This window comes from Amblyomma maculatum, unplaced genomic scaffold, assembly GCF_055883805.1.
Source record: "Amblyomma maculatum isolate TAMU_Amacu unplaced genomic scaffold, ASM5588380v1 scaffold_13, whole genome shotgun sequence".
NCBI lineage: Eukaryota > Metazoa > Arthropoda > Arachnida > Ixodida > Ixodidae > Amblyomma > Amblyomma maculatum.
In genome coordinates, this window is record NW_028146738.1 from 5336782 (window position 1) to 5353400 (window position 16619).

Sequence of the window (16619 nt, forward strand, 5' to 3'; positions counted from 1 at the left end):
CTGCGTCTCATATTGTTGTGATCAATAATGAGAGCATTGCTGGCAGTCGATTGGCATGCCACTAGCATGTTCACAGCAAGTCATCGACTGCAGCGTAGCACTGGGCAGTCCTTTTGTTTTCTGGCAATGGCCACTTTGCAACGGCTGTCAGTGAATCGGTTTTATGCCAGATTCATCACTGCAGCATCTCAGCTTTAGAATCTGCAAGTAAACAGCACGTAGCTAAAGTAATAATTGCGAGTTATTCTAACTGTCAAATGCAGTTAAAATGCACTGCAATGTTTGGCTGCAAATTCACAGGGCATTTCATAATTTTTGAGCATGTGCATCGAATGGCAAATACCATTCTCAGACCCCTGATAATTTCCTTTCTCTAGTGCCACACAAATGCCCTATGAAGGACAAAGCATGACCGTTGGGTGCCGTTGCTGAAAAAGTTAATCTTGACTTAAATACCAGCAAAGCTGTAAGCTTGATTGGATTTTTATATTGAGTCTTATAGGAAACCAGCCAAATGGTTTTACATTGCTGATCTTATCTGAGAGTTCATTTTAACGGCCGTGCTTGTGAAAAATATTGCACCAAAGTATCTTACAGTTCTAATGGGACAGAACTTCAGAACTATATCAGCAGCAGCTATGCATAGCCATCCGTTGTATGCAGACATACAGTCGAGCCCACTTATAACGGCCCCACTTAAGACGAACACTCGCTTATAACGAACAAGTACGGTGCGACCGTCAAAATATACATTACGACTATGGCGCTCTGTCTCGGCTACAACAAACATCTATGCGACTAGCCGATCGGCTACAGCGTACGCCTTGGTGCCGCGGACCACTTTCCACATGCTGAGATCCGTCGATCCTGTGCTCTGCAAGCCGCAACAGTCGGCATTCCCAAATCCCCCGCGGCATTTCGCCCGAGGCATGAGGGGTGGCGCAGATGCAGCTAGCTGCTTCCTGGTTTATCTCTCGCGGCATCTCGCCGGAGGAACAAGGAGCGGCCCAAATGCGGCAAGCGACTTCCCGGGTTATCTTTCGCTGCATCGGCGGAGGCGCGGACGAGCGGCGACACGGCAAATAAAGCGGCGAAAAAGAAAAAAAAACTAGCCATGCCTGCACTGAACGTGTGTCTCATCTCGAGGCATTGTGAGCGACCACGCAACGTTTAACGCTCGAAACCGTTCAGAAGAACAGAACGCGTGATTCACAAAGTACAAAGACAGCCAACAACGACAGCAAAGAACCGGAGCAGACGACGCGGGTAACACGAGGAGGTAGCCGGCGGAGACCGACGCGTCAGCGGACGCAGCAGCCAATAGCAGTCGCTCAATCGCGGAGCACGCGCTTTGCCCAATCGCAGCCTTGAATTCGAGCGCGGGAAACTCAAAAGCCACAACGAGGCTTCTAATCGGAGGCAAGCCACGCCTCGACTGCGCCGCTGTCGCCACCGCCAGGGTGGCAGAAGAAAGCACAAGAATTCACAAACAAAACAAAACCAAGATGGCGGCGCTCAGTTCGGCAGGAGAGGAATGGCGCACACAAAGTTTAGGAATTTTCGGCACTTGCTTGCTGCTCCGCGGCTGCCACCGCTTGTTATATAATTAATTTCGAATATTTCTATGGCAAGTTGGGCATTGGTAATTACAGAAAGGGTAATTTAAAGACCATTTTACAACTCTTGGAGAAACCGGTTTGACTGGGCTGTTAAGGGGGGAAGTCATCAAAACTTTCTTGTGCTACGATAGCAGCCCAGCTTCCCAATATGGCAGCACCCTTCACCTCTTTATAAACTCATGTATAAGACACACTACCGGAATTTGTATACTTCCAAAAATCCACTGTTTCGTGATTTTTCGGTTTTCAAAGGACGCGTCCCCCCTTAAGAGGCAGACAAAGATCACTGACTTTTTTTCTGAATAATTTTTTTTTTTCATTGATGTCAATTTTTTTTGCGAGCGGCTCACATATCACGAACTTCTGTATACAACGAACAAATTCGCGTGACGCTAATGTTCGTTTAAGTGGGCTCGACTGTAATGCTGTATTGAAGCTGTGGCCACGACCTAATATTTGGTCGACCAGTAAGACATTTAGCTTTTCTATTGCAATCAAGTCCAGATACAGTCAGATCTTGATATAATGAATTCTGTGGGATCGCAAAAGATAGTTTGTTATTTTTAAATATGGTAATGAAAAATCTGTAATTATAAGCCTGTGCTCTAACCTAAGTATGAAAATGATGTACCTTGGCAGTAGGCACGTGTGTAGACAAGTAAAAGCTCAAAGGAAAATAATATGTTAATTTCAAAGCTGCTGTATTTTTGAAGAAATCTGTTATTTTCTTTTGCCGCGTGCAGCAACACGTCCACATACTACATTATACCCCTATTGCACATGCACCTTCCACTTTGTGCAACACCTCATCGGATGCATGATTGCACCGAGCAATGAAAGTACACTGTCCATGTGCAAAAAAAACATCAGAGTTCGATATGAGCTCATCTTCAGTGTTCCCCGAAGTTTGAAAATGTTATCTTGGTCTTTCAAAATGATAGCGGCATTCGTGGCAATGCTAGCTCTCTGCAGAGGCCAATTCACTTCTTCCCTGTGTCGATTTCTTGTAGTGAAAGCTGCTTTCTTATCTTCTTGGCACCCTTGCTAGTTGCAGTCATTGTCAGATCTCGCACAGACTTTGGAATAAGATAATCTGTGACAAAAAAAAAGACACCTTTCCACACACATGAATGGCATGAGTGATTGACCGGCAAATGACACACAACACAGGAAGAAAAAAAAAACGGGCAGCTAGGTCTGCTGGCTACTGCATATTAAACCATAGCTTTATGGTGGTGGTAGGAGCTGGCACTAGATATGCTGATGATGATAGCTACAGCATGCAGACCATACACATAGAGATGGAGGTTTGTCTATCACGCGAGAGTTGTGATTGCGATCTGCGACACTGTTAATTTTAGCCAAATTCGTAATACTAATGTTTCTTTAACAATATTTTGATATATGTGCTATATAGAAATTCGTAATTCTGTGACAGTTTTACATGAAAACATAGGAAATCTGAAGACATAGACAAAAGACCAGCTTTCCTTAATGTATTTAAAGCTACCTGCCATAGGTGAAAACAGTTTGCAGTTTTAGAATCGGTGCAAGAAAATAGACAAACGATGCAAATCTGGTGCAAAAATGTCGACAAATAAAAAGTGGTTCTAGAGGGATGTCCCCATTTAATTTCAGCAGTGCTTTGACACAAGCTTCAGAAAAATGGGCAAGCATAGTGTAGTGCACATTGTCTAAGCCTGGTTCTGTTGTTTTTTTTTCTAGAGAATAATAGGGGGGGGGGGGGTCGGAAAAGCGAGTTTTCCAAGTAATTTTTCAGTTTTGAGTTTTTGCCTGTAAAATTATCTTCGGACATTTAGCTACAACTTCCAGAAAGATCAAGGCAAAATTCGATCGCAAAGTTTAAAAAGTTCATTTTATTCAACCAGGGTAGCTTAAGAAAGTGCTATTTTCCATGCAAATCGTCAACTTTCGAGCGCCTGAATCTCGAGAACGCTGTGTCGCCCGCGATTGCCATTTGCTTGGAGAGGTTGAGTAAGCCGTTTTCTTGTAGGTAGCGTCTCCCGCAGTTGCGTATCTCAGCTGAAAATAGTAAACAAAAATGTTTTTCATGCATACTTCGAGAGTTCTTACTAGGCCTTTAAATCACATGGTGCTCTGGAGAGGCTGCCATTGGCCCAGACTGATACGACACTGTGGTGAAGCCTACCTCCTGCTTTCGTTTTGTACAGCATCTCAATCGTGCTGCATCGTGCTCTGCTAGTTCTTTTCAGCGGCCTTTCAGCATTTGTTGAGTTCGCGATGAACGACACGCAAAAGTGCGACTTTTGAGCTCGAAAGTCCCGGATGAAGAACTTGTACCGAGGATGTCTCGGGCCTCTCCAGAAAACTGCAGTGAAAAGCAGTCACCAGACGCAAGCTAGCCCTAGCCAGGCCAACGGGCACTCGGATGAGATCGATGCCATGGTAAACTTTGTGAGTGCCTCGGAGGTGAAGATTGGACTCTTCAAGGAAGATAGCAGCATGCAGTCATCATCACTGTGAGTGCTGCGATATGCGAGGTCAGCGTGCTTATGGGGCTGGTAAGCGGTGCTGCTTGCCCTACAGGCTGCAGGTGAAGACATTGCACCTGTACCTTTGCTGTACGGGAACTGGTGGAAAAGCAAAAGGGGCTTTTGGCTTTTCTTGAGCTGCACTGTGAAAATAGTGAGTGCCCAGCATCAGTCCTTTCTGCTGTGCACACCTCAAGCCGCATTGTGCCTGGTGAACTTTCGGATAGTGCCAGCGGAAATCTGGACTATCGGAGTAGAAGCTCTCGCGACAGCTTCGCCATCAACGTGAAGGGGGTGGTGGCTGTGTGTGCGATTGGCATCGGGGCACGAATAGCTGTCGTGATTTTGTGCTATTCTTGCCCTGCCGAACCCATTACACCACAAGGACTTTGCTGCGATCGGCAAGAAAGTTCATGGTGCGGCCATAAAAGCAGTGACAGAAAATATGAAGAAACGCTAGGGTTTTCACAAAAGAAAGGGTGAGTGACACGGATATTGCCATTATGTTTAACGGCACATGGCAGAAACGGGGCCACAAGAGCCATAACGGCATTGACACCTCTGTGTCTGCAGACAGTGGTTTGTGCCTCAATTTTTAGGTCCTGTCAAACTTCTGTCTTGTGTGCAGTCGGCACCAACACCTTGGAAGCAAAGAAGAAATCTGGCAGGCGTTTCATGGCCCGGTTAGCAGAAAAACACCGAATGCTCCTCTCACGCCATGGAAACGGAGGCAGCAGTGCACATATGGATGCGGACCCCCTCACAGAAGACACCACTGTGCTTCACCAAATTCCTAAGTGACGGGGACAGTAAAGCCTTTAATACTGTTTCTCAGGCAAAATTATATGCTGAACCTCCAATGAGAAGGAGGATTGTAAAAATCATGTGGCCAAGCGCCTAGGCATGGCACTTGGGAAGTTGAAGACACCTCTTACACGTGGTGAGAAGTTGAACGATAGGCAGATTCTGAAGTTGCAAAACTACTATCGAATTGCTGTCACAAGCAGCAGGGGTGACGTCCAGAAAATGTATCGTGCCATTTGGGCATCATATTTTCACTCCTGTTCTACAAATAATGCTAACAGCCTAAAGTTCTGCCCCGAAGGAGTGGAATCGTGGTGCAAGCACCAACAGGCTGAAGCGCTGAGAGAGCCTGCACTGGACCACACCCCACTTCTGACAAAGGCACAGGGGCTAGCTCTGTTGCCCATATACAAGCACTTCACTAAAGAAAAGCTGCTCGCTGCTTGCAGGGGAACACCCAAAATGCAGCTGAGTCCATGAACAGTAAAATCTGGCTGCTGTGCCCAAACACCAGGTTTGCTTTCAGAACTGCTGTGGAAACAGCAACAGCCATTGTTGTTTTATGGTATAATAGAGGACACACAAGCTTTGAACAAGTACTTCAGGAGCTTGGTGTGCTGCCACCAAAAGAGCTTGATGTCCTGGGTGATTCCCGGGACCAGAGAAGGGTGAAAAAAATGTCACTCCGTCAGACTGCTGTAGCCCGAGCGCATCGCTGTAATATGGTGAAGAAATCTCGACTGACAGACTGTTCGAGAAAACCTCTAGGGGTCAACTTATGGGCCAAGGGAGTTCTAATAAACGTTGCAGTGTTTGCTACTTATTTCTTCATTTTGGCAAGAAGTTTCATGTGCTTTTGTTGTGTGTGTGAAAAATACAGATGTTTGAAACTTTCAAATGCAATTTTCTTCATTCGTAATTTTCAGCTTTTTTTACATTTTGTGCAACAAACTTCAAGTACTTTCAAGTCAGATATGGATGAAATTTTGCACACTGCCTCTTCAAAGTATGTAGAATGTTGTTATCTATCTGATTATAAAACCTTTCCAACCTTTTTCAAAAAAATTTAGAATGTTGACACATGGTGCCCAAAATATACACATTGTGTTCCTGAATTTTTTTCACAATTACAGGATAAAATGAATAAATTTGAAGAAGCTTTCAACATACAATACTATTAAAGCAACAGAACGAGCTATTGCAAGCTGGTCTAAACATACAGTTCATTGTCAAAAAACTGTGTACAAAAGGCCCTATATTGTGCTTTTGCAGATACTTTTAAACAAAAACTAATAAAGGAATGTAGAAACTTAAAAACACATTTGGAATCAGCATTAAAAACCCTATAAATGGCCAGTTTCATAACCTTAGGTTCATTATTAAAGAAAAAGTATTTTCGAGCCGCATCTCCCCTTAAAAGCAACGAAATACAATGAGAAAGTCCATTAAAGCTGCGTAAGAAATACACTAATTATGCTCTGGACTTTGTTAGATAACTTTTGATCTGACCACCTGCTCAATTATGATCACATTTTTGAAATAAGGAGAGAAAAGCACACATGTGTGCAAACTTTTCTGAGATTCTAGCCATAACTAAAAACGTCAGTTTTAAGACCCTTGTCCCCCCTTAATGGCCGCGGGCGCTGCCACTATTTTACACTTAGGCACGGCCTGTCGTGAGGGAGAGCGTGCTCTCCCTCGAGACCGGCTGTGACCTTGGGTGCCTCGCATCGAGGCATTCTATTACACTCGAATTTTGACCAATCAGAACTGCGGTTTCTAATACATGGGGCCTATGAGAAATTTCGCAACTGTTAGTATCAAAGAGCTCTGCTGAGGCTGGCATCAGTGCACATTTAATTTCAGTAAACTTGCGACGTTTTTACCATTCATTAACACTAATAACATCCTTTCACTATTGTAAATTGGAGAATATGCCTAATAAATAGCTTTTTGTTGGGAATTATTTGGCTATGCTCATTATGAGCAGCTGCATTTTTGAGCCTCTTCACTCGTCAGGGAATTTGACTTGAAATAATCAGGGAAACCTGGAAAAGTCAGGGGTTTTGAAAATAGTGGTTTGCTAGACACCCTGAATCCCATGCTTCACTTATGTGCCGATAACGGAGTTATAGCACGATCTGCTACTATGATCAGCTTCCACATGCCGCCCAAGTGTACACGCTCACGTGATTTGGTATGGTGAGCGTGGCACACTGATGGCGCTCGTGCTGGCTGGTTCCGCCATGGCAGGCGTACGCACTGCCAGGAAGCATGCAACTCGCTCAAGGTAGTCACCGTAAGAGCAGCGGTGCCCCACAGAAGCGAATCACGCTAAGCTGTGACTGCTATAACCCTCCAGTTAAAATATCTTGGCCAGTCATGCTTTGGCATGTGCATGCCACTTCACGATGTACTGCGACACAGTCGATCGTGCCATGAACAAATGCTTGTGCCATGCCGAACGATAATGTTCAGTCTTCATGGTTAACCACGGTAGCCAAGACCAAGAGATGGAACTCGTGGGAAAAAAGTGACCGGAACCAGAGCCCCAGTCTGTCCAAATGATTGATTCACCTAGCTTTCACAACCAGCAAAACCACATATTTGCAAAAATGATGCCCGGTCGCATCTAAGTGGTCCCAAAAAAATAAGCCTTCAGATAAAACACGATCGCCACAGTATTGCTTGCACCAAATTTGGTCCGAAAAATTGAGCTTTTGGACATCATAGTGTCCAAAATACCAATTGTGAAAATTTACACGCTGCTATGGGCCATGTGATGGTTCCTGAATAAAGTTCAAAATATCGTGCAAGCCCGAATTATTGGAGCTCGGAAAATGTGTCACCTGCGTATTGATTTCTTTACTATATCAGTTCTTAGGGGTGGTGTGGCAGTGAAAATGCTTTCCAGTAAGTAATTGGCTACTTTGCAAAATATTATGCTGTCACATTTCCACAGCCATTTACATCTTGTGAAGGCACCATTTCCCTGAATATAATGCAAGCTTGATTGCATATGAAAACCAAAGCTTGCATGGACGCGTCATCTTCCGTGGCATTAGTGTCATTTCAGAAGCAATCTTTAGAGGCACAGTAATTCGAGCACAGCAGACCTTATTTGTATTTTATTTTTAATTCTCCTTACTGTCCTTTCAGTCAACATTCTTGTAGGCCTGTGCCACCTTCATCGCATTTGTAGCCATGGGACATTTTTGCTTTTTGCCCATGGGTCCTGTGCGCTTTGCCTCACATGCCCAAGACTGTTGGAAAGATTGCTTCTGCTCACCTCTTAAAAGAGAGGTGGTCAAGCCGACACAAAAAGTGCTATTTTATTATTTCCAGTATCTGTTTGCTCTTCAATATTCTCAGCCTCGCAATTCCAGTCTGCACTCGGGCCACAATGTCAGCATTCCACGAGAAGTTAGTCACCACAGCCAGATGCCTTTTACTATAGTCTTTTCCTTTTTCTTTGCTACATCTGAGTTTACTATAATAGCGGGGAACGACTGTAAAAGGTTTTGCATGCGAAACAGCTTTGAATGATAAAAATGGGTTGCAAATGGAACATTTTCAGATTTCAAATATTTAGGAAAATGAGAGTAAATAGCAACATAATTTCAGAGCACCGCTGTAAGGAGAGACATTGCAAAAAAGATTTTTTTCTATCAGCATAATTTTTTTTTGTAAGGCCAGCAAGCATTAAAAAAGCAGGAATCATGTATTTATAGCAGTGGACTATAGTTCACATGTTTTGCATACCTTGTGTGTATTTATTTCATAATAGTTGCTATCAGTGTAAAAAATTTAATGTCCCAATTCGACTCTGCTCGTGTAGAAAGGGAATGGAACATTGTAAGGTGGATCGCTCTTTACTGGAGGCATGACATCAGCAGTCAATTTACGGTAATGCAGAACACTTAAAAAATGCGATCAGGCAAATCACAAAACGAACTATAGAGTATCAACTTGAGCAGTAGTGCTAGGGGGATCGTTCCTTTCATGCTCCTTCGCGATGCCTCATGATGAAGCATAATTTCTAAAATGCCGTCCACAGCACCATGATTTCTCACTTGTTTAGGTTTCAGTTTCAGCAGCCGAGAAAGGCTGCAAGGTCAGAGTTGCAGTGTAGGTCATGTGAGGGATGCTAAACGTGTGATACAACGGATACTTTGCCCTTTTTAATTTACCAGAGCGCTATATGTCCAGCCTTTGAAAACTGGAATCACAAAGGGGGAGAAGCAGCGAATCTACTGCAGGTTTTTGTTTCCCTCATGTGACCCCTCTTTGATGTCACAGCCATTGCTTGATGGGCTTTTGTTGTGTCTCAGTTGCTTAGTGAGGGAACAGAGCCAGCTAAGTTGTGTGGCAGGTGCAAGGTAACCACCACATAAGAATGTCGCAAGGCTTCGCTGCAAGTGTATATAGCTAGAAATTCGTAATGTCTAAACATTTAGAAGGTTCAAATAGTAAAAGTAAGGTGCAAATCAAATCTGATAGCAAGCACGTTTCAAAAAGCTATTTGAAATTTGGATGTTCGCGCACCCATAGTCGGAACATATTCAGGTGATGTTACTTTGCAGTGCCTTGCTCTTCAGTGTAAAGCTCCCTTTCTTTGCTGCTTTAGTAATAGGACTCGCAGGGGCATCCATCATAGCTTGAAGTTGCTTCGGGATGTTAAACGAAGAAGCTTACATGATACTCTGTCCAGGGTTTCTAGCAGGTCTTTGAAAACCTTAAGAGTTGTGAAATTTTTGGGGGGTCCTTAAAAATTCTTGAATTCTGATTGTAAAGGGGCATGCTGTGAACAAATGCTAGTGCCCTCTAGGTTTTTTTTTGCAAATATTTTTGGGCAATGAGAGAATTCCACCAGAACTCTACTGCTGTTGCACAATGCCACACAAGCCTAAGGTACCCTAGGCTACACCGAAACCAGTGCTTGGGTGCCAGGTAAGAGGAGACACAAAAACAGCCGAGCATAGCACCTGTTGCACTGCAACTGCAGGGTGCCTACTTGCATGCTCTCTCCTCCACTAGCTGTTTGCAGCGCTCTGAAAGGCAATCGGAAGGCTCACACTGCACAACGGTGCTCCTACCTTTTGGTCCCTAAAGGTGGCCCAGGAGGGAGGGAGAGGCAAGGGGGCAACAGCTATCATTTTGATACAGCTTAGTGCTTCCACTCTTGCCCCAATTGCGTCATTCTGTGCCAAATGCGATTTGCTGCACTATCATGATACAAACTGCCAAAAATGTGCCAAAGTGCTCCAAAATGAGTCTATCAAGCAATGATGATGATAACGACAGGGCTGTAGAGGGATCAGAGCAGCCAGGGTCGAGGTGAATAGGCTGTGGGCCGGAGTATGATGATGATGATGATAAGTTGTAGTTGTGTAGGGTCATTTAATGCATTGAATGCAATCTCGTACATAGCCATTTGAGCAAGATAATATATAAAGCAGGGTGGCTTGTTGCTGCCAACATGGCACTGCTAGCTTTTGCTAGGGTGGTTAGAAAGGGAGGTGCGATGAGGTGGCAGCAGATGAAGGAAGCCAGTGCATGATCGGGGTGTTTTGGCCTATCGGTGCTGTGATTTCCTGCGTCTGCTGCTTGAACACCCTTGTTGCGTGCTAGCAGAAACGCCGTCGACGAAAAAAAACTCAGATGTGGTGCCTTGTTCCCGGGTGCGATTTGGGTTACCGGTCGTGTTCGGAAAAGAATACAGACTGTTTAACTCAGTTATGGAATATCGTGGAGCAGCAGGGCAGTTTGACAAAATTGTTTCTTGTGCCTCAAGTATTAAACATTATTTTGCTGTGTTAGTCAGGCGGCCATGTTTGTAGGCCACACATTGCATGTGCTTCGCAGGTACAATCTCCTTAAGGGGGGACACGGCTCTTTGTGGCTAAAAATCGGTCTAAAAATCGGATTTTTTTATTTCAGCATTTTCGCGGTCCTAGGATGTTTCCCCAACTATCTCTAAATTTTGGTTGAAAAATACTGCATATTTTGCATGTTACAGCATTCCAAAGTTGCGAATCTAAACATTTGGCCCTTTAAATTGGGTCATATCGCACTGAGTTTTTATCAGATGCATATCAAGAAATACGCTGTCCACTGGCATAATTTTGGTCTCGTTCAAAAGATTGTGATTCATGTTATTCCCATGTCACGATCAGCATCCGTGAGCAAACGCATGAAGTGGAAAACAAAAGGGCAAATAAGTGCAAAACACACGCTGCTGTTGGGCTCCGAAAGCATGTAACCCAAATGACCACATTGGTTGGCTGCTGGCGTCGACTGCTTGTGGCTTGGCACCATTTTGAAAAGGTCGCATAGTTAGGCGCTAGGCCTAGTTTGTTTAGCGATTTTTCGTTGTGACGACCACGGCGTAAATTGGGGAATCGTCATACTGGCTTACAAACCGAAGAAAGGTACAGATAAGAGGCACGGCGGTGACGTGGCATCCTGTTGTCAGCAATCGGCGACGAAGCAGCGACGCTCCATGATGGGCCGATAAGGGTGTAGCCAGTGATGCTTGACACTACAGAAGGAGAGCGAACGATTCCCTCTAGGTGATTCTCGCCATGTACGAGCATCGTAATCATGACGATGCAGATGAAAAAGTGATACCTAAGCACTTTTCATGGGCGCGACAGGTCGAGCACTCGGAAAACTTAGTTGCACAGCAGCAGTGGTGGTGCTCTTTAATTCAAAACAGGACCAGTCAAAGGACCAGTTGCGCGGCGGCAGCAGCGATCGCAAAACAGTGTCACACGCGGCATGTGGAATCGCAAACTTTGTCGGAATAAATTTGCTTCTGAGTTGCAGGGGCAATCCTCGATGGGAACAGTGCATTCACACTAAAAACCAGTCATACTTATTTATCGAGTTGCTGTTAGTCTTGGTAATAAAATAAATATGCCAAAATGTTTTTCACCGATTTCTCAAAATTGAATTTTGGACAGTCACCAGATAAATATTTCTGGTCCTGCTCTTGCTATAGTTATTTTCTTTCGCTAGAAAGCTAACCTCATGTATCTTTTGACTCAAACGTAAGTGTAATAACCATACGGGAAAATTTACTGAAAAGATTGTCTTGGCACCAAAATGGACATTTCCTTTGAAGATTTTTTTTTTTATGGTATAACTTTGGCTCAAATTGGTATAGAACATTATTTTTGCTTTAATTTACTTTCCAACAATTTCATATCATATTGATATGTCAGGCCTTGCCATAATTTAAAGCTACATGTTCTGACATGTCTTAAGGCTCATACTGTCATAGACAAAGTGTGTCCCGCTTTTCCAGCGGCGGTCATGTGGCGTTCTTTGGCATGCGTTCAAGTGTGGAATTTCAGATGGCAGGAACGCTAGACAAGATGAAACTTCTCAGGCTTTCGCCTTTCACTTCTTTAGTCGCTAAAGTCCCTCGTAATTTTACTTCCTTGTTTTCTCAAAACAGCATTTTTAGGGTGCTGCAGTTTTGGAGAAACAATATCTGGAAAACTGGGCTTGTTTTTCTTCTGAATAAAATGCTTTATGATAATACATACTCATCGTTTTTGATTGAGTAAATACTTCTGATAATCATTGGTATAGATAAAGCATGTAATACTTGCTTTCTTAGTGGTACACTTCCTTGCTGCAGAACACCTTGATATAATGAACAGGGAAGGCAATGGCAAGATAGTAGGTGTAAATCGATCTGTTCACAATAGCTGAGCTGATGTATTGGCTTCTTGGTGAGTAACGAACCATTTAGAAACAGCACACAGGTGCTCCAAAGTGCTCAAAAGTCAATTTTTTACTGCTCCAAAGGTTGCTCCAAATCGCAGTTTGGCAGTAGCAGCACTGACAGCTGCATATTTCTGTGCCAAGCTGCGCCATAAGAGTGGAATTTATTAAATTTGGGCCATGCTGTGCAAAATGCTCTGATTAGCAGCAAAAGTTTGCCATACTCGGAGACCACTTTCTGTGGCTTGTGATGGGACCAGTCACGGCGTTTCAGATGCTGCAGCATGCGTCACTGGCCTTTTAGTTCTATTTTGAGAAGGCGTCATGCTGTCCTAATGCTTGCTCATATTTTTCTTTTTGCATCCACATACTTGCTCTGCTCTTCGAGTATGCTGAACCTTTCTCATTTGAGGATGCTTCACTGCAGGTGTCACAGTCCATGCGATTCAAAGAGACTCCATAATGCAAAGGGGCTGTTTGTAATAACGTACCACTGCTACTGCATTGCACTGCAAATAGGGCCACAGTGGTTATTGTGGACGCTCTGCACAATGTGCACAAAACAAAGCACTTCATGAATCTACAAAACATTGTCACTTGCATAGCTTTCACCTCAAATGTATACACAGCCGTATTCCAGATTAGAAAAAGTTGCTGTGTTGCAAACAGTTTTTGGCAGCTTTTTAGGCTATCCCTTAATTCCAACATTTTTTCTGACGGCCGAATCAACGAGATTTTACTTTATTAAAAGAAAGAGCTTCACAGCTGTATCTGATTTTTTTCTCTCTCTCTCAAGATGTAGGCTGTGTTGTCATTATTCAGGTTATACCACCACTCCCCACCCTGTTGGTCCTCAAATGTCCACCTCTGAAATTTTTCTGGGAAACCTTGAACACAACTAATGCAACTTAGGAAAAGCACTTGGGTGCTTGTCAACACAGAGATTGTCTTAAATGTTCAGATTTTTATAGGGCCACCAGTGTGTTCAATGCAGATCTAATTGACAGTTGCTGCAAACTAACACCGTCCATTTGGGCAGGCATATCTGCAGCCAGATTCGTCTGTGTCATCGTTTGACAAGGTTTTAGATGAAGGGGCAGAACAGGCACGCAGAAATTTAGTGGGTTGTATTTTTACTAGTACAGTTGTGTCTTGAGCAGCACATGCTTTTAAGGGATGTATCGCTTGTTTTTTATACAGCTCTTCAAAGGATTTGGTATTTTGTTGTGCCACTGATGCACAGGGATGTATCTATGCTATCTCTTTAATAGACTCATGTCCCCTTCGTCAGATAGTGTAGGAGGTGCATCAGTTACGAGCTTCTGTGTTTGTGGTAATATAACTTAAGGTGGTACATGTGGAATTTATTGGGTGTCTGCAGATCAGGAAATGCACACCAGCGTTACATATTGAATTCTATAACGGTGCAGTGGAGCCCATGACTGCCAAAATTAACATTTGAGGAGGCTGGAACAGTCAAATACTGTAAAATCTGGTCTATGCCTGAAATATATAACCTAATATTAGGAGTCATCACCAGCCCCTAGAAAGCATAAATCACTAGCCAAAGATGCACTCATCTGCTTTTTTTTTTTTTTGCTTTCTGATATCCTTGCAGCATTTGTGTTTTTGCTTTTACTTGCTGTTTTTTTTGTTTCTTTTCTCTTATCATATTTTTTATGTGTGCTTTGAACTGACATTTTGTTTTTTGTTTTGTTCTTGTACGCTCGCTTTTGGGTGCAGGCTGATCAGTTACGGCTTCGAATTTGGCTCGTCTGGAGCTGTCTTCGTTTAACACATCCCAATAAATGCAGAGTTGTTCAGAGAATGTTAGGACATCCTTAGGTAGTCCTCAAATGATTCTAATACCCCAGTCACATGGGCAAGTTTAGTGGCACTTTCACGAAGTGCACTTACATAGGAAGAGTGACACTTTCGGTGCTCGCTGTCACACGGCAAAATAAAGTGTCATTTTGAAATGACGGCAGTGCCGATGCGGATGCTGCAGCCCTATGCGTAAATTAATTAATTTTCGTGAAAATACCTTAAAATTCAATTTTATTGCAAGCACAATGACCCCAAGCTAATATTCAGTTTATTTGTGCATTTGAGTACATGTATTTGACTAAAAAAACATCGCGATGTCGCACGGGCATGTTAGCTTGACCATGCTTTTCGCTAACGTGCATGGTTACTGCTGTTCACATGCAAGACCGACCTCGTTTATAGTTACGCACTTGCTAACCACGGTTATAGCGAACGTAGCTTTGCGACCGATTTGCATCTTTATCCGAAAAAATGCCGGTAGCGAGTATACATATGGAGCAGAGTCACCGGTGTTTGAGCGTGAAAAGTTATCGAGCTAGTATGATTCAGAGCAGCATGCATTTTTCACACGAAATCATGTACGACGGCGCTTCTATGCAGCCTAAAATGTTCAGTGGCGCAGCACCCACGTACGGCAGCATCGTCACGTCTTCACAGCGTTTGCTTGCCATTGTACTTACACAACATCGAAAACAATCCGGTTTCCACAGTATCATGAAAGTAGGCGACAAGTTCACAGCGTTCACAGCACCGGATGCTACTAGCTTTCCGCTGTAGTACCGCCCATCAAGCGCCCGTGAAAGGCAGAGCGCGCGGTGCAAGTAGCGCTTGGCCGTGCGCTCCTCCGTGGTCGTCGCTAGGCCTATAGTTTGTTTCGCATCGAAGTATCAGTGGGAGGCGCTTTCATATGGCCAGCTTAATAGAATATATGGCTCACTCGTGGCACTGCCTTATTGTCAACCTTGCTGTCTGTTCATAATAAGTGACAGGTGCAATTCAAATCGATGACTTAGATAGCGTATACGTGTACTGCAAGGGTGAGGTGCGCCGCGCCGCCGGCGACGATGGCTATGAAGCTGTGAGCACAAATTTGCTTGTGTCGCAGCAATTACACCTATTAGCGACTCGGTATAGGTGAACGATCCCCAAGAAGGATTAATTACTGACCTTGCTTTACTTCAGGGATTATTTACGGGAAAAACAAATTCTCGCACACTTTTCTGACGCCGGTGACAGCGGGTAAGGTGCTGGCTTGGCGCTGGCGGCTTGCGGGAGCAAAAGCAGTGGTGTCTCCGGCCAGCGCTTGAGCGAAATGCTGCCTGTCAGCGACGACTTTCTAGAGATTGGGTTACAAATAACTCCAACTTCGTTGATGCAGCTTGAGATACTGCTCAATGCCATATCAATGTGCAGCAGCAGACGAACGCCTTCGCCTTAGCGCAAGCACTGAGACCGAGGGTAACTATTCAAGTGTGCGCATCATTCTTAGTTGGTGACAACTTAAATCTCTTGCCTATCAATTGAAACACTCATGAAATTAAGATAAACATCTCAAAACGTTGTAATTTTCAAAAATGTATGAGTGATATGTCAGTGCCCTGCTGTCGAGACTACACACTCGCCTGCCGGACAAAGTGTAGTGAGTTTGCCAAACTCACTTCACGCCGAGTGTGTTTGGCAGTGAGTGTCATTAAAGTTCATCGTGTGACATGATGCGAATGACACTAAATGCGAGTGCACTCGTTGAAAGTGACACTAAAATTGCTCGTCTGACCTGGGTATAAACTAGACCATATGAGATCCATTTGTCCATCCAAAGCACTTCCTTAGAATCTCCTCAGGATAAAGTTTCGGGATCTTTTACGTTTCTTTCCAGGACTATCTCTGGCTGATTTCCTTGCATGCTATACTTGAATTTGAAGCAAAATTGGAGTTGTGCATGGCATAATAAGCAAAAGATGCATGCTTAGCTGACATGCCTTACTACCTCTCTGCAAATGTGCCCACTTTCTCAGCAGTTTCAGAGGATTAAAAAGGCATGTTAGCTAAGCATGCATCTTTTGCTGTAGTGCCTATTTGTGCTATGCACGACTTCAAATACTGCTAGAAATTTGAGTTTCAC

The 16619-nt window shown here is 43.8% G+C and overlaps 1 protein-coding gene and 1 pseudogene across 1 annotated transcript in view; both read left to right on the plus strand.

Moving 5' to 3' along the window:
- Nucleotides 1-16619, plus strand: part of LOC146172134 (uncharacterized) — an 80106-nt gene that overhangs the window by 58835 nt on the left and 4652 nt on the right. The gene's annotated exons all lie outside the window — the stretch shown is intronic.
- LOC146172136 (uncharacterized) lies at nt 3927-5416 on the plus strand (annotated as a pseudogene).